The sequence below is a fragment of the Hippopotamus amphibius genome, chromosome 1 (genome assembly GCF_030028045.1).
Source record: "Hippopotamus amphibius kiboko isolate mHipAmp2 chromosome 1, mHipAmp2.hap2, whole genome shotgun sequence".
NCBI lineage: Eukaryota > Metazoa > Chordata > Mammalia > Artiodactyla > Hippopotamidae > Hippopotamus > Hippopotamus amphibius.
The window spans coordinates 210,492,423-210,519,778 of record NC_080186.1 but is presented as its reverse complement, the minus strand read 5'-3'; the positions used below and the strand labels follow the sequence as shown (position 1 = coordinate 210,519,778).

General features: G+C 38.2%; 1 protein-coding gene across 1 annotated transcript in view; it reads right to left on the bottom strand.

Moving 5' to 3' along the window:
* Nucleotides 1–26,370, bottom strand: part of HAPLN1 (hyaluronan and proteoglycan link protein 1) — a 71,526-nt gene extending 45,156 nt beyond the window's left edge. The window contains exon 1 of the mRNA XM_057697715.1: nucleotides 26,289–26,370. The gene's annotated coding sequence lies outside the window, so the exon portion shown is untranslated. The remainder of the gene's footprint in view (nucleotides 1–26,288) is intronic.
* Between the last annotated feature and the right edge of the window lie 986 nt (nucleotides 26,371–27,356).

Sequence of the window (27,356 nt, the reverse complement as noted above, 5' to 3'; positions counted from 1 at the left end):
ACCAATGGCAGACTCAAAACAAAATGAGGGATGTACATTGAAAACTACAAAACATTGCTTAAAGAAATTAAAGGCCTAAATAAGTGGACATGTGTACCTTGTTTATGGAATCAGAAGACTCAATATTGTTAAGGAGGTAATTCTCCTCAAATTGATCAATACGTTCAACAGAATTCTTATAAAAATCCCAGGATATTTTCATAGAAATTGGCAAACTAACCCTACTGTTTATGTGTGTGTGTGTGAGATTACAAAAAAAAAAAAAAAAAACAAAAAAAAAACTAGGGATGTAAAATGTGGTTAAATAGGGGCAAAAAAGGGAAAGAACAAGACCTGAGGTCAAATTATCTTATCTCATTTCCTCCTACTTGCTAATTTAAAATTTGCTTAAGGATCATGACTTTTGATGCATTCCTTCCATGATTATCTGACCTGTGTCATGAAAAGGGAAAGGTATGACAGGTAAAACAAAGAAGCAGCTGTTGCTAGTGGTGAAAAAAGTAGAAAAGGGAGCAAGACCAGTCTGTCAAATAGAATCACCTTAGTGAGGCTCTCTGAACTCTGCTGTCCTTTTCTGCCAGGCTAAAGGAAGCCTCCCTGGGCTTAGAGGAGAGACAAAGATAGTGAATAGTAATAGCAGCCATGGAGTAAGAAGGTTCAATGTCATTGGACTTCAGATTATCGTTTCTAGCAATGAATGAATTCAGAGGCAGCCATGTCACCTCTTCATTCTGCTAATGCTGAAATGCGTCAAGTCCAATGCCAACACAGGCATGCCCCCCAGCCCCCACCCCACCTCGCCATTTTAGAGACAGTCTGCAAGTGCACTTACAAACGCTCACTGGGGGCTTCCCTGGTGTCACAGTGGTTAAGAATCTGCTTGCCAACACAGGGGGCACGGGTTCAATCCCTGGTCTGGGAAGATCCCACATACCACGGAGCATCTAAGCCCATGAGCGACAACTACTGAGCCTGTGCTCTAAAGCCTGCGAGTCACAACTATTGAGCCCGTGTGCCACAATTACTGAAGCCCACACACCTAGATCCCGTGCTCTGCTATAAGAGAAGCCACCGAGATGAGAAGCCTGCGGACCACAACAAAGAGTAGCCCCCGCTCACCACAAATAGAGAAAACCTGTGTGTAGCAACAAAGACCCAATGCAGCCAATAAATAAATAAATAAATTTATTAAAAAAAAAAACACTCACTGAACCTGCAATGCTGGGCCAAGGGGTGGGGGAGATGGTAAAGCAGGTGGGGTGCAAAGTGGCACAAAACAAAAGAAGATTATTTAAAGAAGTTCAAGGGCAGGCTAATGTTTATTTTCTTCACATCTGGAAGGGTGTGTTGTTTTTTCATTCATTCCTGAGTTTCAAGGGAAGACTTTCATTCTGTCAAAATGCCATCGCTTAAAAAAAATACCAAAAAAACAAACAAACAAAAACAAAACAAGCTAATAGGTTAAGTTGGCTGTTTGACAGTTAAGGTAGTTAAGGGGACAGGTATTTCGGAAGAAGATTTAAGATTAATATCAAGATTTCCTCTTCCAAAAGAGGAAATGTACTTAAAATAATAAAATGTATACAATAAAACTGGTATGAAAAAGGGCACCTTAGGACATACGGGGATATGTGTGTAAAAACAGATGATTGAACCTGGTGTACCCCCAAAAAAATAAAAAATAAAAAATAAAAAATAAATAAAAAGAAAAAAAAAAAAAAGGGCACCTTATCAAAAAACAAACAAACCCATGGGAAAAGAGGAAAAGACAACAATCTCATTGAATCATTAACTTCAATGATCTGGTTTAGGCAAAATCAATTTTTAAGAACTGCACAATTGGCAAATATTTTCTTAGTATGTAGTGAATGGCCTAAGGATGCATCTGCTGTTTCTCCCATTGAGAAGAAGAGCGTGGCCCTCAGGAACCGCTTGACTACCATTTGCATTTTTAGTGACAGTTTAGGAAGGTCTTTGCAAAATAACCCTTTCAGCAAAAGCATACATTTCTATTTAGTCATATGCAAAGGCAGAATAAATAGCTACTTACTGGAATCATTTGAAAAACATTTATTCAGTAATATTTTAGAGGCAAGTATATAAAATGCAGTGTGTTCACCATAATGGAATCCAAACCAGGAAAGGCCTCTTTAAATCCCATTGCATTGCATTTGGTGTCCTACCAATGTGATTAGACACTCAACTTCCCCAAGTATGATGCAACTGCCTTGATCAGAGCAATGCCCACATTGTAGTATCAGTCCTTGAATCTTCAGCATGTAGGCTGGATGAATGCCATCATGACTATCTTGCAATTTGTTCCTGTCACTTTTAATATTTTGGAACACCCTATTCTTTAATCTACATAATGGAAAGAGAAAAAAGAGCAAACATCTGGAGGATTGATAAACTTTTTTTTTTTAATGTTTATCTTTAGGCTGCATTGGGTCTTTGCTGTTGTGCACAGGCTTTCTCTAGTTGTGGCGAGCAGGGCTACTCTTAGTTGTGGTGCACGGGCTTCTCATTGCAGTGGCTTCTCTTGTGGTGGAGCATAGGATCTAGGCATGTGGGCTTCAGTAGTTGTGGCTCATGGGCTTAGTTGCTCTGCGGCATGTGGGATCTTCCCGGACCAGGGATCGAACCTGTGTCCCCAGCATTGGCAGGTGGATTCTTAATGACCGTGCCACCAGGAGAGTCCATAAACTTTTAATTTGTGCTCTTTGGTGTTAGACTATATTCTGGAAATGCATTTATATAGAACATTCCTAGTTACTGCTCTTCAACTGAAACATCAAAAGAATATTTTTATCCCTTTGGTTTTCTTAAAGTACAATTATTAGCTAGACAAGAATTTCTAAGTCACAAAATAGGCCAAATAGGACAAGGTACATTTGCTCCCACATCCCTCTGTGTTTTCCTTTGTTTCCATTTTCTTCTTTCTCTTTTTAGAACATGCTAGTGTCTGGGGCATTTTAGCTACGCATGGATCTATACTCCAGGTTCCCTCCTCAGACGTGCTCTCCTGACCCTCTCTTCCCTAGAAGCAAACCTTTCCTTTGTCTTGAGTCTTCTGATAACTCTTGCTTCTCTATTAATGCTTTTGATTCAAAGGTTTATCTTTCATAGTGAACATATTAGGCAATGAGAGAAAATTTTGTCCAAGAAGTCATCCCAAAGCCCGCCGAATTGCGCCACCCACCTTGGCTGCCTCTTCTGGGGCACAAGCTCCATTTATCTCTATGCGGCAGCGTAGTTCCTTTATTTGGTTCTCTTCACAAACTTTTCAGTGCCCACCATGGATCTGGCGTGAGCTCACTGGCACAGTCCCACTTTAAGAAGTTCTCACTCTCAATTGCAAAATGAAGCAGCTTCAAAATACTGGCATAATTGGCACATCAATTTCCTCCAGTAATTAAACACACATGAAAAGCAAATGGTTGTTGACCTCTTTTGTTGGCATCCACGATTTTGCATAATTTCCTGGGATGGTATTTGCCAAATGCAGTTCTGAGTCTTTTTGTGTGTGTGTGATAATGGGTATTTTAGGAAAGCTTATTTAAGTGGGAGACATTAATATAGATTGGGGAGAAAACAGCCCTAGAAAATGATGCATTCGGGGCAATGGTGGACAGAAGCAGGAAACCTTCTGCTTATGGACAGTGAGAAATAGCTACTAATAATTCTGCTAATAAATCCATGAGCCAAGGAAGCTAAGCTGAAGGCCATGACAATATTCATTTGTGAACAAAAGTCCATTTGGCCAGTCGCTGATGAAGGTCAGCAGCACCATGGGGAACTTAAATTCAGTGTTCTGTATTCAGGCTTAAGTACAGTTCTTAGTACAGATGTTGTATTTGCACAGCCAAAAATGCCATTTAGAATAAGCTTGCTTGAAGGATTTGTAAAGTCTACAATAGGCACGTGGTTGACCTTATTTAAATTTGCTCAGTCCACTAGCCAACCACCCCAATTATTAGGTCCCTGTTTGTAGAAGATTTTCTTTTTTCATGACAGAATTCATTTGACTGTACTTCCTATTTGGGATGGGTGGGTGGGTGGAGAAGGTTTGGGGTTGCTGGATTTAGCCAAGACCAAAACTGAGCACTAGGAGTGGTAAGTGGTAACTGTCTTTACTGTTGAACTGTTAGATTGACACAGCCAGTGTAGTACTGAAAATCAGAGTTACAGGCATTTGAGTAGGGAAGATGACTAATATTGTCAACCTGTCCTATGTTTCCCTGGAGGGAATAGCTGCCTAAATGGATATTTTTCAGGGAAATAAAAGGCCTCACAACTGAAATGGAATTTTTTTCCACCGACCAGCCAAGAAAAGGAAAAAGGAGTCTCTGGAAGAGAATGGAGTGCCCATAAAAGCAACTTCTGCTACTTTAGTATTTTGCCTAGGGCAAGCTGTAATGGGGGAATAATACTGAGAAAACATAGGGGTGATTTCAGACCCCAAAGTGGAATCAAATGTGCAGACTGAGGCTAAGTAATAGCCAATTTTCTCAGAATTGCAGAGTTCTTTATTTACTACATGTCCCCAGATATTTTAAATTTATTATATACTGATTTTAATATAGACTATCTATTTACATATAAAAATAAGCAAAAGAAGTAGTTTACACACACACACACACACACACACACACACACAATTAAACCTGGCTAATTCTAAGCCCGAATATACACATTTTTTAAAAAAATTTTTCTCCCATTGGATTTATATTGATTTTTTCCCTCTTAAAAGTCAGACAGAGAATTCTATATGAATCAACAAGAAACATGGAATTTCTCTTCATTATTTCTTAGCTTCAAAGTTAAAGGACTAAAGTTATTTTACATTTTCAGTATTAGTAGTTCACTGCTTTCTTCAAAGAACTATTTTTGAGAAGACCACCCAGAAGTTTCAACTAATTGAGGAAGCAATCTTCAGCTTACTTGAAAAGAAAGACTGCATGGGACACATTCCTGGCGCAAGTACTCTGTCATATCTATTTGGACTGGATATAATGCAAAGGACAGTCTTAAAATTTGAAAATAACTTGGTTTTTTCTTTTTGCCCCTAAAACACCCAAAGCAAGAAAATAGTTAAGAATTTCTGATACCTTTTTCAGAGATTGTTTTATAATTTGAGGTTTAGTAATGCCAGGAAAAAAAAATGAGCCACCCAAGGAGATCATAAAAGCCAAAGTCACAGATGTAGAAACAGGTTTTTAGTAGTGTGATGTGTTTCTGAATTTGGAGAAAGTGTAAGATATAATTCAAAGTGGAGCATTTAGGCCATGGAATTCTCATTAGCTGTTTGGTCATGAGAGAAACATCTGTATATGGGAACTAAAAGGCTTTGTGAAAAATATTTGAGGAACACATTGGGACCTAGAATGAGAAAAATGTTGGGTAGCGGTAGAATTAAGTTGCAAATCAATAACAAAAACATTTGTGGAATATATCCATATATTTAGAAACTAAACCACAAACCTCTAAATAACTCAAAGGTCATAAAGAAAAATCAAAAGGAACATTAAAAATTATTTTCAACTGAATGGAAGTGAAAACTCAACATATCAAAATTTCTGAGATGCAGCTGAAGGATCATGTAGTGAAAAATTTATAGCTTTACACACCTACGGTAGAAAAGAAGAAAAGTCCCAAGTCAGCGACTTCAGATTCCACCTTAAGAAACTAGAAAGAGCATATGAAACCTGATATAAGCAGAAGAAAGAATAATAAAAGCACAGAAATCAATGAAGTAGAAAACAAACAATAAAATCAATGAAAACAAAAGATGGTTCTGTGAAAAGAGCAATACAATTGATAAAACCTCTATCCAGGCTAATCTGATAAAAGATAAACAATTGATAGGGCTAACTGTACCAGGTGTTGGAGAGGATGTGGAGCAACTGGAACTCTCAGCCACACACTACTGGAGAGAATGTAAAATGGCATGATCACTTTGGAAACTGGCTGTTTATTAAACAAAAATGGTTAATTTTTTTTTATTAACCATTAAGCATTACCTACCATATACCAGCCATTCCACTCCTAGGTGTTTACTCCAGAGAAATGAAAGCATATGTCTATACAAAGACTTATGTGTTAATATTCATACCTGGTTTATTTGTAGTAGTCTAAAAATGGAAACACCCTAAATGGCCATCAACAGATGAATGGATAAACAAACTGTGGTATCCAGACTGAAATACGATTTAGAATAAAAAGGACTGAACTATTGCTATACACAACAACATGAATGAAGCTGACACTAATGATGCGTAAATGGAGCCAGATTTTTTTGAGTACATAGTAATGATTTTCTTTATATGAAATTCTAGAAAATGCAAACTAATTTTCAGTGACAGAAAGTAGACCAGTGTTTGTGCAGGAGGAAGAGGGATGGGGGAAGGATTACAAAGGGATAGCTGAAAACTTTCTGGGTGATGAACATTTTTATTATCTTAGTTGTAGTGATGGTTTTATAGGCATCTACACATGTAAAACATCATTTGTGCACTTTGAACATGTCCCATTTATGCATGTTGATTGTACCGTAAATGTAAAAATAAATACAATCATCCATAATTCCAACTGAGATTAATTTTGTTTGCATTTTATTATACACCTATCCAAACATTTTAGCCAAATATAAATGCTTTTTATTTTTGCTGAAATGGAATCAAATTATATGATCTTTTTTAAAAAGTGATTCTTTTGAGTTGAGTATATGATGGGCATCTTTTAATTTCATTAAATCCTTTTTTACATCACTTTTAACACCTGCATGTTACACTGTTGTATGTGTATGTCAAAAATATTTAAATATTATATTAAAATATTAAATAATTACCTATTTTTGGATATTTAAGTATATTTGTATTGTTTTACTAGTAAACATTATTACATAGCTTTAGGTAAATAATTATTTTCTTCAGCTAGATTCTACAATGTGAGATTACTAAATTCAAGATGTACATCCACAAAGTTGTGCAGCCATTACCACTATCTAATTCTGGAACATTTCATCACCCCTAAAAAACCCTGAACTCATGAGTAGTCACTCCCCATCCCCATCTCGCCCCATTCCCTGGAAAGTACTAATCTTTCTATATATATGGATTTATCTATTCCAGACATTTCATGTAAATGGAATCATACAGTATGTGGTCCTTTAATGACTGGCTGCTTTCACTGAGTATAATCTCAAGTTTCACCCATACGTAGCATGTACTTCATTCTTTTTATGGCTGAATAATAATCCATTGTATACATATGCCACATTTTGTTTATTCAGAAGTTGATTGATATTTGGGTTATTTGTTCACTTTTTGGCTCTAGTGAATAATGCTGCTATAAACATCCATGTACAAGTTTTTATATGAACATATTATACACCTAGCAATGGAATTGCATTTTACCATTTTATATTTCTACCAGTGACACATGAGGGTTCCAACTTCTCCATGTCCTCACTAGCACCTGTTATTGTCTGTCTTTTTAATTATATCTATTCTAAGTGGGAGGGAAGTGTATCTCACTTTGTTTTTTGTCTTTCCCTAATGATGTTGAGCATCCTTTCATGTGCCTAAGGTCATTTACATATATTCCTGGGGGAAAAAAGTCTGTTCAAATCCTTTGCCCATTTTCATTCATTCATTCATTCATTCATTTATCTATTTATTTATTTACTGGCTGTGTTGGGTCTTCGTTGCTGTGCGCAGGCTTTTCTCTAGTTGCAATGAGCGGCGGCTACTCTTTGTTGTGGTGTGTGGCCTTCTCAGTGTGGTGGCTTCTCTTGTTGTGGAGCACAGGCTCTAGGTGCTCAGGCTTCAGTAGTTGTGGCTAGTGGGCTATGGAGCGCAGCCTCAGTAGTTGTGGCACACGGGCTTAGTTGTTCCGCAGCATGTGGGATTTTCCCAGACCAGGGATCAAAGCTATGTCCCCTAAAGTGGCAGGTGGATTCTTAACCACTGTGCCACCAGGGAGGTCCCTCCTTTGCTCATTTTTAAATTGCTGTTTTTAATTGTAAGAATTATTTGTATACTCTAGATACCAGATCCTTACTGGATGTATGATGTACAAATATTTCTCCCAATCTCTGTTGTCTGTACATTTTCTTGATATTGTCCTTTGAAGCACAAAGTTTTAATTTTGATGAAATCCAAGTTATCTATTTTTTTTATTGGTTGCTTGTGCCTTTGGTGTGATGTCTAAGAAAACATTGCCTAATCTAAGATCATAAATATTAATTCCTATGTTTTCTTCTAAGAGTTTTATAATTTTAGCTTTCACTTTGCTCCATATTGAATTAATTTTTGTGTGTGATATGATGTAGACGTCCAACTTAATTCTTCTGTATGTGGCTACCTAGTTGTCCCAGCATCATTTTTTTTTTTATATTTATTTTCTTGGGCTTCCCTGGTGGCACAGTGGTTAACAATCTGCCTGCCAATGCAGGGGACATGGGTTCAATCCCTGGTCTGGTAAGATCCCACATGCCGCAGAGCAACTAAGCCTGTGCGCCACAACTGCTGAGCCTGCACTCTAGAGTCCATGAGCCACAACTATTGAGCCTGTGTGTCGCAACTACTGAAGCCCATGTGCCTAGACCTCGTGCTCCACAGGAAGAGAAGCCACCACAATGAGAAGGCAGAGCACCGCAACAAAGAGTAGTCCCTGCTCACCGCAACTAGAGAAAGCCTGCACGCAGCAACGAAGACCCAATGCAGCCAATAAACAAAAAATAAATAAATAAAATTTATTTTATTTCTTTATTTTTGCTGCATCAGGGCTTAGCTGCTGCAAGCAGGATCTTCCTTGAGGCATGCATGATCTTTCCTTGCAACTCGCTGGCTCTTCGTTGTTTCACAAGGGTTTCTCTGAAGTTGCGGCATGTGGGTTTTTCTTTAATTGTGGTGTGGGGGCTCCGGGGTGCATGGGCTCTGTGGTTTGCAGCACGCAGGCTCTCTAGTTGAGGCATGTGAGCTCGTAGTTGTAGCACTAGGGCTTAGTTGCCTTGCAGCATGTGGGATCTTAGTTCAAACCCACGTCCTCCACATTGGACGGTGGACTCTTTACCACTGGACCACCAGGGAAGTCCCCCAGTATCATTTTTTTTTTTTGAGATTGAACTATATTTTTATTCTTTTTTTTAAGCTCTTTATTGGAATAATATTGCTTTACACTCTTATACCAGATTTTGAGGTACACCAAAGTGAATCAGCTGTACTTATACATATATCCCCATATACCCTCCCTCCCGTGACTCCCTCCCACCCTCCCTGTCCTGACCCTCTAAGGCATCACCCATCATTGGGTTGATCTCCCTTTGTTATACAGCAACTTCCCACTAGCTATCTGTTTTACAGTTGGTAGTGTATATGTGTCTATGCTACTCTCTCAATTTGTCCCAGCTTCCCCTTCACCCCCCGCCCCCAGCCCCATGTCCTCCAGTCCATTCTCTGCATCTGCATCCTTATTCCTGTCGTCACTGGGTTCATCAATACCATCCACCTCATTACATATAGCTCCATCTCATTCCTTTTTATAGCTCAGTAATATTCCATTGTATATATATGCCACATCTTCTTTACCCATTCATCTGTGGATGGGCATTTAGGTTGCTTCCATGTCCTGGCTATTGTAAATAGTGCTGCAATAAACATTGCGGTACATGTTTCTTTTTGGATTATGGTTTTCTCTGGGTATATGCCCAGTAGTGGGATTACTGGATCATATGGTAGTTCTATTTGTAGTTTTTTAAGGAACCTCCAAACTGTTTTGCATAGTGGCTGTAGCAACTTACATTCTCACCAACAGTGCAGGAGAGTTCCCTTTTCTCCACACCCTCTCCAACGTTTATTGTTTCTGGATTTTGTGATGATGGCCATTCTGATCAGTGTGAGGTGATACCTCATTGTGGCTTTGACTTGCATTTCTCTGATGGTTAGTGACGTTGAGCACCTTTTCATGTGTTTGTTGGCCATCTGCATGTCTTCTTTGGAGAAATGTCTATTTAGGTCTTTCGCCCATTTGTGGATTGGGTTATTTGCTTTTTTGGTATTAAGCTGCATAAGCTGCTTGTATATTTTGGAGATTAATCCTTTGTCTGTTGCTTCGTTGGCAAGTATTTTTTCAAATTCTGAGGGTTGCCTTCTAGTCTTGTTTATGGTTTCTTTCACTGTGCAAAAGCTTTTGTTTCATGAGGTCCCATTTGTTTATTCTTGATTTTATTTCCATGATTCTAGGAGGTGGGTCAAAGAGGATCTTGCTTTGATGTATGTCGTAGAGTGTTCTGCCTATGTTTTCCTCTAGGAGTTTTATAGTGTCTGGCCTTCCATGTAGGTCTTTAATCCATTTGGAGTTTATTTTTGTGTATGGTGTTAGGAAGTGTTCTAATTTCATTCTTTTACATGTTGCTGTCCAATTTTCCCAGCACCACTTATTGAAGAGGCTGTCTTTTTTCCATTGTATATTCCTTCCTCCTTTGTCAAAGATAAAGTGCCCATATGTGCTTGGGCTTACCTCTGAGTTCTCTATTCTGTTCCAATGATCTTCCTTTCTGTTTTTGTGCCAGTACCATACTGTCTTGATCACTGTGGTCTTGTAGTATAGTTTGAAGTCAGGAAGCCTAATGCCACCAACTGCATCTTTCCTTCTCGAGATTGCTTTGGCTCTTCGGGGTCTTTTGTGTTTCCATACAAATCATAAGATTTCTTGTTCTAGTTCTGTGAAAAATGCTGTTGGTAATTTGATCGGGATTGCATTGAATCTGTAAATTGCTTTGGGTAGTACAGTCATTTTCACAATGTTGATTCTCCTGATCCAAGAACATGGTATGTGTCTCCATCTGTTTGTATCGTCTTTGATTTCCTTCATCAGTGTCTTATAGTTTTCTGCATACAGGTCTTTTGCCTCCTTAGGCAGGTTTATTCCTAGGTATTTTATTCTTTTTGTTGCAATGATAAATGGGAGAGTTTCCTTAATTTCTCTTTCTGCTTTTTCATTGTTAGTGTATAGGAATGCAAGAGATTTCTGTGCATTAATTTTGTATCCTGCTACTTTAGTAAATTCTTTGATTAGTGCTAGCAGTTTTCTGGTAGAGTCTTTAGGGTTTTCTATGTATAACATCATGTCATCTGCAAAGAGTGACAATTTTACTTCTTTTCCAATTTGGATTCCTTTTATTTCTTTCTCTTCTCTGATTGCTATGGCAAGGACTTCCAAAACTATGTTAAATAGTAGTGGGGAGAGTGGACAGTATCATTTTTTTTTAAAGTATACCTTCTCCATTGAATTATCTTGGCACTCTTATTGAAAAAATGGTACTGATTTTTAAGAACTCTTTGTATATTAAGGATACTGCTCCTTTGGTGTATGCTGAAGACATTTTCCCTCTATTTTGATTTATAGTGTTTTCTGTGTATAGAAATTGTGAACATTTATGTAACTAAATGTATTAGTATTTTTCTTAGTGATGACTTCTGCCATTATTAAATAAATATTTACCTATGTTTCCCCTTAGTAGTAGTTAATGAAAATAATATAAATAGCTTTATATGGTGCTTTATGTGTATTATCATAGCAGATTCTCAGAACTACAAACACTAGGAGTCAAATACTATCAATCACTCTATTTTAAAATGTATAATGAAATTCAAGGAGTAATTTGCACAAAGTATGTAGGTGGTCACAATAAAATCTGAATTGGGATTTAAGCTCAGGTCTACCTAACTCCATAGTGCAAGCTCCAAAATAACTGAAATAACTTAAATTTGAACTTCATCAGCATGGATATAAAAAGTTTCCCTAATACTTTTCTAATGCAGCACCTTATACACAATGCTCAATTCTATTTAAAGATTAGCTTCTCTTGATTAAGGGAAATATAACATTTTTAGTGTAGAATATGCTATTTCAAAAATTTTTAAACATGTTAAACAAATTTTTAATTCCCATGTAATATACTAGCTATGAAAGATCGAATTCACTGTTATGTGTAAATTATCAAGCAATGATTTAAAAAAGAAAGAGTAAAAAGTAAACTTGAAGTAAGCTTCCAATCCCTATTACACTTTTTATCTCAGCCCACAAGCAAAGGCTTTACAGAACCCAAATGTAAAGACCTGGCTTTATAAATAAAGATGCAGGTTGTTTTCATCTCTGATTGCCACTTTTCACTTGGCTATTTAACCAGTTAGTAAACCACCAAGGGCAGATAACCTTGAAGGAGATTATTTTCTATCAAGTGTGTCCAAAAAACTGTTTTGATGACTTTATATGGTGACGACTGTAATTAGGGCAACTTACATAGAGCCTGTTCATGCTGAATGACAAGCACTTTTCTGGTTGTCCTGATGGAGCATTTATACAGTTCAAATTGTAAATTATTAAGGCCCAGGATGCCTTTGTTTTAATTCAAGGAGAAATCCTATAGGCTGTGTAGAGAGTTGAATTTTTGATGCAAACACATTTCCCTTCACATGTGCCCTGACATACAGTTGAAAATTGTCCAAGCATACACAAAAATGCCTTACAGTGTATTGGCTGCCTGTGAAGTTGAGATTTTGATATAATTACACATCTGCTCTGTGTAGTGCCTATGAGCCTTTGATGAAGGAAGATTGCTCAGGAGCAGAGCAACTCTCTACACAGCCTACCTCTGGGAAATTAATGCATTAGCACTAATCATAACTATTTGACAGGCTAGGTTTCAGTTTTTGATATCCTAACAGTTTAAGGATATAGATATCCAATGATGGTACAACACTGTTTTCATTCTGCTCTCTGAACATTAATTTGAAGTAGTAACAATACTTAATGAAATAAAGTTGCAATAAAAGAGTGCAGATGATCAATGCTTTCTGTTTTCAAAAGAAAGGTTTTCAACTCTGCATTGACATTTATTTTCCATTTCTTTGGTGCACTGGCCATTTGTTTAATAAAAGGAGACCTTTCCAGTGACAAGGACATTATCTTATTCATTTCAATAATTCTGTGAGCACTACCAGTCAAGAGGTTTGCTTTCGTCATGTTGTTATAAATGAAGCTTTTCCTTTCAGTCTTAGAATTTCAAGACTCAAAACCTGTAAGAGCTATAAAGCTGATACTAAGAGTAATAGCAATATGGCTTAGAAGTTAGAAGAAATAAAATGATCTGTAGAGTTTGGAATGATGTGCCCAAAATAACAAAATTTTAAAGAACATAACATAATGTTTTGCATTTAGAATTAAATTGCTCAGATATGAACAGGGGAAGATATTTAACTTATTCAGTATAACTTCACAGGGCAAAACGAGAACACATGGATGGAAGTTAAGGAAGCCAATTTTGAGCAATGTCAGGAAGAAAGTTTTAGTAAGTTCTCTAAAAGTGAAATGAATTGCCTTTTGAAATACTAGGGCTTTCCGCCGCTGCAGGTGTTGAAGCAGATCAACAAACATCTGTCAGTTATATTACACAAGGGAGTCCTGGAGTGGGTGGAATATTGGAACAGATTAGGTCCTTTGAACTTTGATTCCCAATCTAACCTCTCAGGTCAGAACTCTTTAGGACATCAGATGGATAAACAATCTACTAACAAGAAAGAAAGACATTTCAACCATTAAATACAGTATAACTTATAGAAAAGTGTGCTAAGCAATGGTGGTACAAATAAAATATGAAGAAAGAATTGAGAGAAAAGTGATGAATTCCAGCTCACAGTACAGTGTAAGGTTGCCTGGAGGAAGTGTTATATTAAGGATCCTAGCAGGAGTCATACTTCAGGTGGGAGGGATAATGTGGTAAGGGATTCCCTCCTGAAAGGAGGGCACGAGCGAAGAATTAGAGCAGTGGAACTCCATGAATCTCTGGGAAGAGAAGAGAAATACTCTGGAGCTTTTAATTATCAGAATCTTTGTGATAAATTTGTATATACTTTGGCTGTCAAGACCTGTCTTTTAATGCCTTGAATAAATAGTTATAACATTGTAAAATATCTGGCATACATAAAAAAGAATGAAATAAGGGATGGACCTAGGGATTATCATACAAAGTGAAGTGAGTCAGCAAGAGAAAGACAAATATCATATGATCTCACTTATTTGTGGAATCTAAAATACGACACAAATGAACTTATCTACAAAACAGACTCACAGACTTGTGGTTGCTAAGGGGGAAGGGGTGTGGGGGAGGGAAGGATTGGGAGTTTGGGATTAAGAGATGCAAACTATTATATATAGTATAGATAAACAACAAGGTCCTACTGTATAGCATGGGGATCTATATTCAATATCCTGTGATAAACAACAAAGGAAAGAATATGAAAAAGAATATATATGTATAACTGAATCACTTTGCTGTTAAAAAAAATATATATATCCAGCGTAAATCATCAACTTCTCAATCATATTTATTTTGTCTTTGTAATCTAAAATAATATTAGATAGTGATAAAGATAGATAGGAGCCTCCCAAATTGCTTCCAGAATTTTCTTGGATAGCAACAGGGCTGTACAACATCTGAAAACAAATTAGAGGAACTGAGTCACCACTAAGATTTATCTCCGCGCAGTTCCTTCGGGGAACCAGGCCCAGTGCTGTCCCTCTAGGCTTGAGGACTTTGCTCTCAGAGAAAGTAGGCCAAGTCTATAGCATCCACCCAGAATATGATCAAGCCAACGCACTGATTTTGGGCATTTTCCTAAAGTGAAAAGAAATGCAAAATTTCCAGCTAGCTAATTTTGCTACTTGTTAGTCTATCTGAAGTCTTTTGTTTCTGGAAGCTTTAATATTCTCTCTTTGTTTTTGTCAGCAGTTTTTCCGTACCATGCCGGGCTGGTGAGCTTTTTACTTTTTTGTTTTCTGGTTTGTATCCTGTTGGGCTTTGTAGTGCTCCTTGAATCCCTGACACAGACAGTCACAAGCTATTATTTCTAAAAGATTGTTTCTGCCCCATTTGCTGATCCCCTGCTGGGACGCCAGTGTCTATAGACCACATACCTTTTATTTATTTATTTTTCCCCTCCAGTATCTTCCATCCTTTTTCTATCAGGTTTCAGTCTGGTTACTTTTTCAGGACTATTTTCCAGTTTACTAAGCGTCTCCTCAACGTGTCTAAACTTTTCTCAAACTCATGTATTGAGTTCTTAGTTGTGGTGATTATATTTTCTCAGTTCTAGAGTTTCCATTTGAATCATTTTTTTGTAGTTTCCAGTTCTTTGCTAAAATTCTTAGCACCCAATTTCTTAAACATAAAATCTGCACCTGATAATTCTAATATTTAGAGCTATTGGTCTGTTTCTACTCTCTTAATTTTTCTGGTCATTTGATCCTGTCACCTGGAATGTTGGATCATTTTAGATGAAAGATGAGGCTGGAAAGATAAGCTGGAGCTGGTCACTGAGTTTTTGCCAATTATATTAAATAACTTGGAGTTAATTTTCACAGCAATAGAAAGGCATTGAAAGGATTTAAGCAGGCAAGTCTTTTCCATTTACACTTTAGAAAGATTACTCTGGCTTCAGTGTGGGAGAATGCATTAGAAAGCAGTAAGACTGGAGACACAGAGACCAGTGGTTAAATTTTACAGGAATTTAAGAAGAGAGGATAGAAATTAGGGGTAAGGTTTATACTAATGGAGATAAAAAAGGGTGTGCGTATCCAAGAACTATTTATGGGCTAGAGTCTACATGATGATTCCCGTGTTTCTGTTTTTGGAATCTGAGTGAAGAGAAAATAGTGCTATTTACTAAACTAGATAAAATTAGGGGAAGTTCAAATTCAGGAGAAAGAAAAGGAGTTGATTTGGGACCTGTGCAGTTTGAGGTGTTAGAGTGACTTCCTAGTTGTGAGATGTTTGCAGTCGGGACACTTAGAGGAAAATTCTGGGCCGGATATAAAGCTCTAGGAGCCATCTGCGCACAGGTGAGAGCGGTGTAATGCAGAGGAGTAGATGTAAGAGCACAGGGAGGAAGTGGAGGGTGAGGGTGAGGCATCCTGGATGGAAGGTGTCCGAGTACAGATTTGCCAGGGGGCAGGAGGGCTCTCAGAAGCCTGACATAGACTGAGATGGAGTCAGCGAAGAAGTCTGTGGCAACTGCAGGAGTGGGCTGTCACAGAAGGCAAGGGTAGAGATCGTTGTGACGGGAACATGGTCACCAGCATGAAATGCCATTAGAAAACATAGGAGCATTTCATTGGCGTGGAGGGAGAAAGTCCATTGCGGTGGGCTGAGGGGTGGATGGGTGAAGGGGTGGAGAGTGAGCCCAGGGAGTTTGTGAAGTCTGGCTCTCAGGGGAAAGAGAAAGATGGGTAGACAGGATGTATATGAGATTAGGGGATGTTTTCTAATTTTAGGACAAAAAGATTTGATCATGATCAAATGTCAGTAGGAAGAAACAACCAGAATGGGAGAGGCTGAAGAATACAAGAGAGAAAAAGCCTAATTAATAGCGAATATCTTTGAAAAGGCGGGAGGATTCAGGACCTCAAGCTCAGGAAGCAGTGTCTGCCTGAGATGCTTAGTGGCAAAGGAGAAAGATCCTTTTCTGTTTTTTTCTAACAGAAGGGAACAAAGGGTGCTGTTGGTCAGGGACTACTTTTGGTGGCAGGAGAATGAGACAGTTCTTTGAGGGTTCTTTACAGATGGTTTCTCATTTCAGTACAAATTAGGCAGGCTTGGATATCTGCTGCAGGGAGTTTGAGAAGCATAAACTTTCAAGCAATATGGTAGGGCGGTCACATGGCATCAAAGATCCAGCAGACGTCAGATACCATGAAGTTGTGCAGTGGCCCCATCCTGCGGGGTGATACGAGTTTTCCCAGCAGTTTGGAGCCGCTTTGGAGCAAGTGGACTGTTAGATATATTCTGAAAAAGGATTTGGGGCTGCTGGATCCCTCTGCAGAAAACAGGACAAGGCTAATGAGAAAGTTAAGTGCGATGGACAGTGGAGAAGAAAGTGAAGATGAAAGGGAGCAAGTAGGTAGAAGGAACGCAGGAAGTCTGAGATGGAGGTTTCAGGTCAGTTCGATGAAACAGTAGTCTGACTCCAGATTTTCTAGTTTGGGTGACTGGGATTATGGTGATTTTTAACTTATATATAAGAAGACCAGTTTGCTTGAGATAGTCTCAGTTTATACCTGTTTTGCTGGAGTAATTAGTAAGGGACCCCATTTCATTTCACTTTTAAAAGTGTGCTGCTTTGGATAATAAATTAAATGTCTTGATATCTGTATAGAGCTGACATGGACCAGGCTTGGTAGAAGGGAAATAATGAGATTAATTTTGGACATGTTGAGTTCAAGGCGTTTATAGGGAATTCAGGTTAAAAGGTTAAGAAGACCAAACATATAGGCAGATACAACCTATACTCACCCATAAAACATAAATTAATACAGTATTAAATGACTTATAATACTGTGATTATCTCGAGTGATTTACTAATTTGCAGATAACACATTAAACTCCTAGAAAATATTTGCATTAAATACTTGAGGGCCCTTTCTTGGTGTTAAAATATGTGGCATTTCTGAGTAAAATGAAAAATATTAATCATGTGAGGAATAATTTTAACACTGACCAAATTGTCAATCTGGTATAACATATTGATGGACTGAGTTAAATTGGGTTATACCTCAAAACATCACAAGGTGGCAGCACAGCTACAATATGACATGTAATTAACAGGGGAAAAGATCCTTTTCAGATATTCTGCAGTTGGAATATTTAAGAGTTTATAGCCATTGTACATTATATAAATTTTTCTAAATGTATGCTCTTTCATTTAAAAGCAATTATTTATTTTATCAGTGATGCCAATTTGAAGATGTAAAAATTAAAAAGTTTTATTTTGAAGCATATGCGTTACTTTACAATATTTTAAATAGACTAAAACGCATGATCATTGATATACATTTATGGCATCCTTAAGATAGCTATTAGTATATAGGGTATATCAAACAGTAGTTATAAATGTTTTATATATTTACATCTTGATTGGTATATTGTAGTTAGATAATTTTATTTACAGTATCTTTTTAATGCATTTATCTCACAAGTGAATATACACTCAGTAACTTAATTTGTTGGCCTTTAGAAGGAGAGTGTTCAGAAATCTCATGAAGAAGTTCTTGTTTGCCATATTCTAGCTATAACAACACAAAAGGGGTGGGGCGTGGGGGTGGGTAGGGTTATCTGATTTAGCCAATGGAGAATACAGGATGCCCAGTTAAATTTGAACTATAAATAGCAAATAATCTCTTTAGTATAAGTATGTACCATGCAATATTTGGGACATATTTAAACTAAAAATCACTCAATTCTTAAATACATTTTACATGGCAACCCAGGCAGGGGGCAATGGGAGGGAGAAGAACTTGGAGGGAGAGTTGGGTGGGAATCAAGTTGCAGAGAAATCCAGGATTTTAGGCTACAAATCTGACCTAAGATTTAGAGGTCTTCAGGACCAAAGAACCAGGAAAAGAATTATAAATGGATTTGAACTAGGTTGCATTCTGTGGTGAACTCATTTATATGTTAAGCTAAACAACATGGGCTAAGGTTAATCAAGTACTCTGGTGAATTACCATCTACACCACACATTGATTACTGATTTTCAAACAAAATGCAACAACATATATTTAAAGCTAGCTCAGTTTTGGACAAAATTGAACAAATAACTGCAATTCAGACATTTTGGGATCTTACCCACATTCAGGGTTATCATTATGAAAATCTGTCATTAGAGCATGAAGACTCGGAAATGCCATTTTAATCTTGTTTAATTCAGCAAACATGTCTGGCACCTTTTATGTGCAGAGGACTAGGACTGAGTTGTAAGAATTAATGAAACAGTGATGGTATTCATCTCAGTAGACCTTTGTTGTTGATAAAAATGAAAGTTAAAATCATGTATAAATAATGGCAAACATTTTTATCCATTTTTTCCCTGAGTTTTAGTTCTTGCTCAACTGTTTCTCCTTTTGTTCTCCTCTGGAATGATCTCCTTTCTCTTCTGTATGATTTTCAACTACCATTTTAATACTAAAGACTCCCAAATATCTATTCCAGCCATGACTTCTCCCCTGTGCCTAAGTAAGTATATTTAACTCACATAAGTTCTTGGCTGTCTCATGGGTACTTCCCATATTGGACTCACCATTTTCTCCCAGAAACTTTTCTTCTTTTATTCCCAGTCTTAGTCAATTGCAACCCTCTTCATGTTATCCTCTGCCCTTGAAACATTCACAGGATCCTCAACTTCTCTCCCACATCCAATCAATGTATCCTTATTAGGTGGTGCCTTTACTGTTCCATGTCTTTTCTAAACTCATTTCCTTCCTTCAGTCCCAATTTCCTTAACTTTAGAGATTTATTAAAATTATCAATTAATTTTATTTACATTATTAATTTATATACCAATAATTACTTTTAAATCTGAGAAGAGTTTATGATTTTAATGACATTGAAAGATGAGAAGAAGACTGATAAGGAAACAAAGGTAGAATCATTGAATGGCCTGGGGTTGGGAGGTGTTCAGATATCTGAAATATAGGCATTTGGAAGAGAAGGCAGGGAGACCCCTCCAGCTTCCTGTTCAGCACAGTACTAGGCAAGGATGGAAACAACAGGAAGCATTTATAGGGCACTTATTGAACGTTATGCATTCATATCCCGCAGCTAGGTGACTGATGCAGGTCAAAGATCACTTTCCTCTAGGCTGCAGGGAAGTAGGGGAAGGAAACCAAGTCTCTTAGTCTGGGTCATTAGTCTTAGCAATTTGAAAAGTGATGAACACATCTTTATATTATAAGACCAGACCAGTATCTTCTAGAAGCAGCAATGCTGGCATAATTAAAGGAGTGTAATCAAAGAAAACATAAATAAATCTGAAATAACTAATAGCACAGAACTATCCTTATGCCCTATATCGAATATAAAATAGGAAAAATTTAAACAAATGAATCTGATCAGTGTTACTTTTAAAAAAACCAAGACAAATTTTCACTTTTTTATCTCCAGTTAGTTTTCCAGAATCTATAATCAACATTGATGTTGTAATTTCTCTGAAACCAACTGGTAAGTACCTGAGCACACATTTTAAAAAGATGTTGGCTTTGACCCATATTTTCAGCACAATAGCTAATTCCTGTGCTTGCCCTATGCATATCCCTGTCTTCCTCTTTTGGTACCTTGACTTATAGGAGTTCTAGACTGTTCTGTCTGTCTATTTGGGGTGACATAGGGCTCAAACAATAGAACATAAGAAGCTATAGGTGTTCTACCTGTCCAGGGGCAGCCACACAAGCATGGTAATGAAAGGCTGAGAGGACCCAGGCAAAGAGAACAGGAGGGTTCAAAGGGATGGGCTGGGATGCCCCTTGGGGTGGGGGAGGGAGATTGTATCTGGGCAAAGCACTGGGGGGAGGGTGGAAAGACAGGTCCATCAGGCCATGGGTTAAGGGACCCCAGGTCCTGCTCATTTCTACAAACAGGCCTTGAGGGAATCTCTCTGGCCTCACATATGGAATTGGGATAATAGAGATTGAAGACCATGCAGGACTAAATCGGCTTAATTATACACTGTGGTGTAAGGATGGGAAGGCCCCCGGATGCTTGAAATTCTTTTCACAGAAAACAAAACATTTACTTTACAGAGATAAAAGGCTTGAAATGTAAATGCATGAGTGAAACTCATTCACACTTGGGTGTAATCAGTCAGTCAAGAAGTCAATAAACAGAGAAGTATCAGATTCTCCAGGTGGGGAGCAGAGAGCAGGGGTCTCAATTTGAGGTGGGGTAGAGGGTGGGAAGTTTGGATAAGTGCCCAGGAAAGAGACCTAGGAGACTAGGAAGGCCAGCCTCACCTGCTCGGCACATTTTACGAGTGATTCATGAGGTGAGTCCATCTGTCTTCTCTACTGGCTGGTGAACTCCTTGAGCCAATGACGGTGTAACACCTAGCATGGAGGCTGGTGCACATGGTAAGCACTAAATCATTCTGTGCTCAAGCTGAATTTTAGTTCCACACTGGTGGACAGCAACTGTGTGCAAATGAATTTTTGCTTTTCCTGCCCATCCAAATAGACAGATTATTGGAACCCTTGCCCTCCTGGGGTTTTGGGGTGTCAGAGCTGCCCTCTCAGGCCCATCTGTGCCCACACAACGAAGAAACAAAGCTCTTACTCCCTCAGCTAGGAGATGGCAAACAAGGGAAAATGATTTTAAAGATGCATGCTCAAAATTCTAATACAGAAACTATGAGGCGAGAACATTTTGGTTGTTTCTGTTGCTCAAAACGTGCTTCAGGATCTCACAGCAGTTTCCACTCATTGTCATGAATGTGGACTTGTTAATTTTTCAGTATCAATGTTCATGGTATAAAGTGAAGGGCACAGCACGTAGAGCTACCACAGTGCCTGACAAATAGCAAATGTTCAATAAATGTTTGTTGAATGAACAAATGAACGCATGAATGATCGATTGAGGTGATCCCCAGATTCCAAATAAGAGAGCCAAAATGAGGAAAATTCACATCGTATAGGCGGAGACTAAGGCGAAACATTATCCATAAAACTTCGTGAGAAGTTGAGGAAAATCCACGTTTACCATAAAAAGAACTGAATATGATTAACTTACTTGGATTTTAATACAGTAAATGGAATTGGAATATAGGCATCGGCATTTAGGAACCCGTCAAGTAAACTGTGCTCTCCTTGGGTGAAGTTGGCCAAAAGGGGAAATTTCTGTTGCCCTTACAAGACTGAGGACCTATCCCCGAACTTCAGTAATTTTTCTAGGTTATTTAGAAAACTCTGTGAGTTTGTTCTGTTTGTTTTGTTTTGCAAATAGCCCCCCTGGCTTTTTTGCAATATCACCATCTCAGATATCACTCCCCTATCCCCCACTGAACTATAAAACAACTGATAAAATCTCAAAATAGTCCAGCAACATTTGCTATTGTAAACAAACCTGGTTTTGTCTGAACATAGCTAAGAGCTTTTCAGTCCCAGCAAGCCCCCCTCTAGGTCTCCAGCGCTGGAAAAAGCCATTATGCAGAGCTCCTGTGGTACAGACAAGAACCCAGTAGCATCAGACCATTTCAGAAAGCTTGGCTGGTTCTCTCTTGTAGGGTTTGTTCTTATCTAAATCAAGTCACCTGAAACCATTAAAACTTATTGTAACCGTTTCCAATCCATGACTAAAATTCCACTTTGAGGGCCTGACTTTTAGGCAATCTCTCACTAAAATGAGTCTCTGATTCACGCTAAATCACAAGGATGATGGGATGAAATTGTTACACCAGAATTCTATGTTTCTGGTTGATAATAACTCATTGGAAATGAGAATTAAGATAATACGCTTTATTTTACATGATTGTTGATGTTGATTCCAGCCATTACCTCCTATCAAGTCAGGCTATAATTTTGTGGCATTAATGAAGAAAGACTTAATGAGCAGCTCTCCTTTCACAGCGTAGGTCTCGCTGCTGTACACAAAACCAAAGTCCCCTAAACAGGAAACTTCCATTCCACACCAGCAGGCCTAACTCGATTTGTGGATTACACCTCCACAGCTCAGCAAGCAACAAATTAATCTTTTTTTTTTTTTTTCCTGACTGAGGCATTTTTCCTTCCAGTCTGAATTTCAGAACTTGTCTTGATTAATGCTGATGTGCTGAACACTGTTGCCATTAAGTCATATATCTTGCAAAGAGCCAATTGGAGTAGCAATTCATATATCTCCTGGAGAAAAGTTTTTCAAAAGTCTCCATGCAATATTCTGATGGATTAATCTATGATATCCTGATACTTCTTTCCAACAGTGGCTTTCCTTGTAATTGTTCTTGCTTAAGATTTTTTTTCTATCATGTCAACTTAGAAGCAGTGTTCCTGCTTCAAAACTACATATGGGGCTTTGCTGGTGGTGCAGTGGTTACGAATCCGCCTGCCACTGCAGGGGACACGGGTTCGAGCCCTGGTCCAGGAAGATTCCACATGCCGTGGAGCTACTGAGCCCGTGTGCCACAACAACTGAGCCTGTGCTGTAGAGCTCTGGAGCCACAACTACTGAGCCCACGTGCTGCAATTACTGAAACCCATGCCTAGAGCCTGTGCTTCGCAACAAGAAAAGCCACTGCAATGAGAAACCCGTGCACCACAACGAAGAGTAGCCCCCGCTCGCCGCAACTAGAGAAAGCCCATGTGCAGCACTGAAGACCCAACACAGCCAAAAATGAAATAAATAAATAATAAAATCTTTAAAAAAAAAACTACATATGAACAACAGGTATACATGAAGTTGTTCTGCATGATGATTTTTAGGGTCTGAAAGCAATATTTTGTAAAATATACCTCAATATCCAAAAGCAATTTTTACTCATTATCCTTTTACATTTAATGAAAAAAAATCTAAAGAATATGTATATTCTTTAGCATATACATATACATATCTGTGCTAGTATCTGTGTGCTGACCTTTTAAGTTAATCATTATTTACCCTCTTAAAATCAGTAACAGGAAACTTTACAGAAGTTTATTTCCATTTGAGAAAGTGATTCAAGATGCAAATTCTCCCCACCCTTTTTTTAAGCTAGGTCATGACATCTCTGCAAAAAAAAAAATCCAGTATTAGAAGCGAGTTATGGTTATTAAACTATATCCTCATGGCGGCAGAAAGTTGATGGTAAATTACCCAGTAAAGAGTAAACTGATTTTAAATGCAACCACTGGGAATTTAATCAACTGTTAAGTGATGCCTTGATTTTTAAATTATACAAAAGTCAGTTGCTGTATTTTCTACTCTGAGCACCTACCCCAAAGTCTGGCCTGCAGTTCGTGTTCAATGTCAACAGAATGGAAATCTCAGAATTTTTTACTGAGGCTGGTGAGGAAGCTTTCTTCGACTCATCCACTAGGTGGCACACAGGGACCATGCTTCACACATAGAACCTTTACAGACCCTCTTATTCATAGTGTAAATAAAGAGCTGCATTATTAATTTATAGCATCGTGTCCACTCTACACCTAATATTTGTTTAACCAGCTGTTTCCTCTAATCCACCTTAAACACTATTGATTAAAATCTTAAGAATATTCAGGTTTCCATTCCTCCCCATTTCTCCCCAACAACATATCATTACCTTTAAATAACAGACTAAATACATTTAAATGCCATAGACTAAGTACTATGGTTACTAATAATGAATACAGGATGTTGGAAAATTAACTAGAGGTAACAGAAGACTATAATGTAAAGGTTATTTTCAAATTTGCTCTGCATTTCACTGGAATTTTAACTGGTGGAATACTATTATTTAAAAAATGTAATCTGGAAAATAAAACACTCATGGGGCAAAAGGAAATGAAAAGAAAACCATTTCTGAAAAAGGGAGCTATTTTCTGAATATGCCTCTTGTTCATCTTTACAAAGATGAAGTCCTGTGCTACCTGAAGATTCAAAGACTTCTTCAACTGCTCAGAAAATACCAACATTCCACATCCAAGATGCTAAAGGGCAGGACTGTTTAGCAGACCATCTATTCATAAAGCATCTTTCTGCGTTCACCGAATGTATTTATCCTGGATGTGTTACCGGCTCCCAAAGGAAGGAAAAGGAAGTGAAACCACTAGGGATATAATGAATTGATTCTTCTCTGTGAAAGTATCTTCAGTTCTTCTAAATTACAGTGACAGTCATTCGTCTGAGACAGGGCCTAGCTGACAATCAATGGCTCACTGTATAAGCATATGATGTTTTCCTCTTGCTTGTTTCTCATGGAAAGCCCAGGCCCACTGAACGCTCCTCTTTGGAATATTGGCCTCTGGGTACATTCTCTTTGGAGACCAGTGGTCTGGAGGTTGTTGGTTTTCTCTTGTTCATTAAGTTATGTTTAAACTAAATTACTTTTTTTCTAGTTTTCCAATTTTTAAGCTGTTGCCAATTTTCTGAAGATGTTACCAAAACATGTAGTCATTCTCTTAGAATAAAAATTAAATTATTAAGAACAGATAGCCCCAAAGTGTCTAAAGACTAAAGCTTAAATGCTCAACTAGCCTTTGGCATACATTCTATTTTGCTGAATGAAAGAAAAGCTTCTTTATTCATAAAAATAAATGAAACTGAAGTTAAAAACTGATGTAAAGATTAAGAAATATCACGCTAAAAGTTATCCAAAGAGAACTACTGTGATGTATTTTTGGTGGAACAATATTCCCATTTTATGATTCCATTAAAATATTGAAGTCACTGAAGTGTGTATAAAGACTGCAAATTTAGTACATTGAAATAATCAAGTAGAAATGGTTACCAGAAACTACATTTGTAACGAATAAATATTACATTTCACTCAGAAATTAATTCACAGGCTTTATTTCTTAAGACCGTTAGCTTCCAAGAACCCAGCCAGTATGTTTGATTTTATGACATCACGCTGGAACGTGTACAGGAACACTTTCCACCCTAAAAACTCCCAAATGTACTGGCCACTTTGTGTATTTTTCCAAGGATAAATGAAAATAAAATAACTTATTTTCACAATAATAAACCATCTTATTTGGAACACAACAGTCATAGTCAATGGAAGAAAACAACTTCATTTCAACCCCAAAGAGTTCAGATTTGCTTAGGATGGTAAACAGCCTCAATACAAATAATTCCTTTAAGCAATTTTAAAAAGTAATCTTACCAACCATGACTTAAAATTTTTTTCAGTGCATTAAAATTACCCACCAACATCCTTCTATATATGAAAAGCATCATAATTCTATGATCTTAATTTCACAATTAAGTTGAGAAGACGAGACCAAAATTGGTAAAATCTCAAAGATTATCAATCTAACAGGTATTACTTATGATTACAGTAACTTTCTTTTTCACATAAACTTACATAGTCTCTAAAAGAAAACTCATATCTGGAATGGACATTCCCATTCCTCAGCATTTCCTTCAGCATATACTATCATTTTTTTCAGGTGTTATAAAAATGCTTGTTGAAATACAGATGGAAAAGCCTCCACTTGGAAACCATGCATCTATCAGATTTATAGTAGCACTAGCAAAAGCTGGGATACCGGACTTAATTCTTGCCCCAATCTAGACTGAGCTTGTTTACTGCAGTACAGTATTTTATCTGACAATATGCGTCTTAAAAAAAAAAAAATGTTGGGATGTCATGTTAAACTCAAAAGAAAGTTAAGAAAATAAGGAAAGTTATTTTAATGTATACATATATCGTGATAGGCATTGCTCTCTGAACTCTTAAAGGCATCAAGGTTTGACCGAAAGAGTAAAAAAATTACGGAAGTTTTACCTTGTCCTAAAATCCCGAAGTTCAGATGCTCTCAAGTCCTGCTGAAGTTGGAGCCTGGAGATCAAGTGAAGCTAGCGCTCTTTCCCCTCACCTTAAGTTTGTCTCTGGGCAAGTGTGTGTGCTGGTGCGAGTGTGTGTGTGTGTGTGTGTGCGCGCGCGCGCGCCGCGCAGAATGTCTCTTTGTGGCGCTGGATGGCAAAGGTCCTGGTCCTGGGAAGAAGGAGGCACTTTCTCACCAAGAGCAGAAGAAAAGCAAAGCAGCGTCACCAGGAAAGTTCTCCTCCCAGATCCCCTAATTACAGCCTAACGTGCACTTCATGCAAACTTCAGGGAGGAAGGGAGGGGCAGCACAGTGCCCAGACCTTGTGAAATAGCAGCCTGTTAGATGACTTTCCCCTCTGCTCAGATCCCCGAGTAACCCGCTTCTCGGGGCTTCAGGCAAAGAGGTAGCTAAAACCACAAGCCCCCACCCACAGCACACCTCCTGCGTCTGTCCAGATGGGATGGCCTCAAGGGGCTTATGAAATGATCATGGGACAGCGGGGTGAGGCAGACAAGCCAGGACCGTGAATTTTCATTTTGTTTTTTAGCCTCTGCTTAAAAGGAAAATCCAAAGGTAGGAGAGGTCCTCGCTTTTCTGCCTCCCCCTCCCCAAAGTAGATCCAGGGTAACTAAGTAGAAAGGTAATTATGACAATAGCGGATAAAGCTACCTAAACTTGAGGTACCCTTTCACCCAAATTGGCAGAAATAGGCTTTCTTGTTTACTGGACTTAGTATTGATATTGTTTGTATCTCCGTTAACAAGCAACTGCTATTGTATCCCTGGACGACAGAGCTCAAAGAACCTGGATTTATTTATAGAGTGAAGAATGCGAGGGGCAGACAGGATGGGTGGGGTTGGTTTATGGATCTATACCCAGGATTAGAACCAGATGGGTACAGAGCGCGCGCGCGCACACACACACGCGCGCGCACGCGCGTGGGCGCCCCTAAAATAACCACTGGGGAAGATGCTGGGACACGCGGGAAAACGCCTCCTGAATAAATAGACATTTATTTATAACTT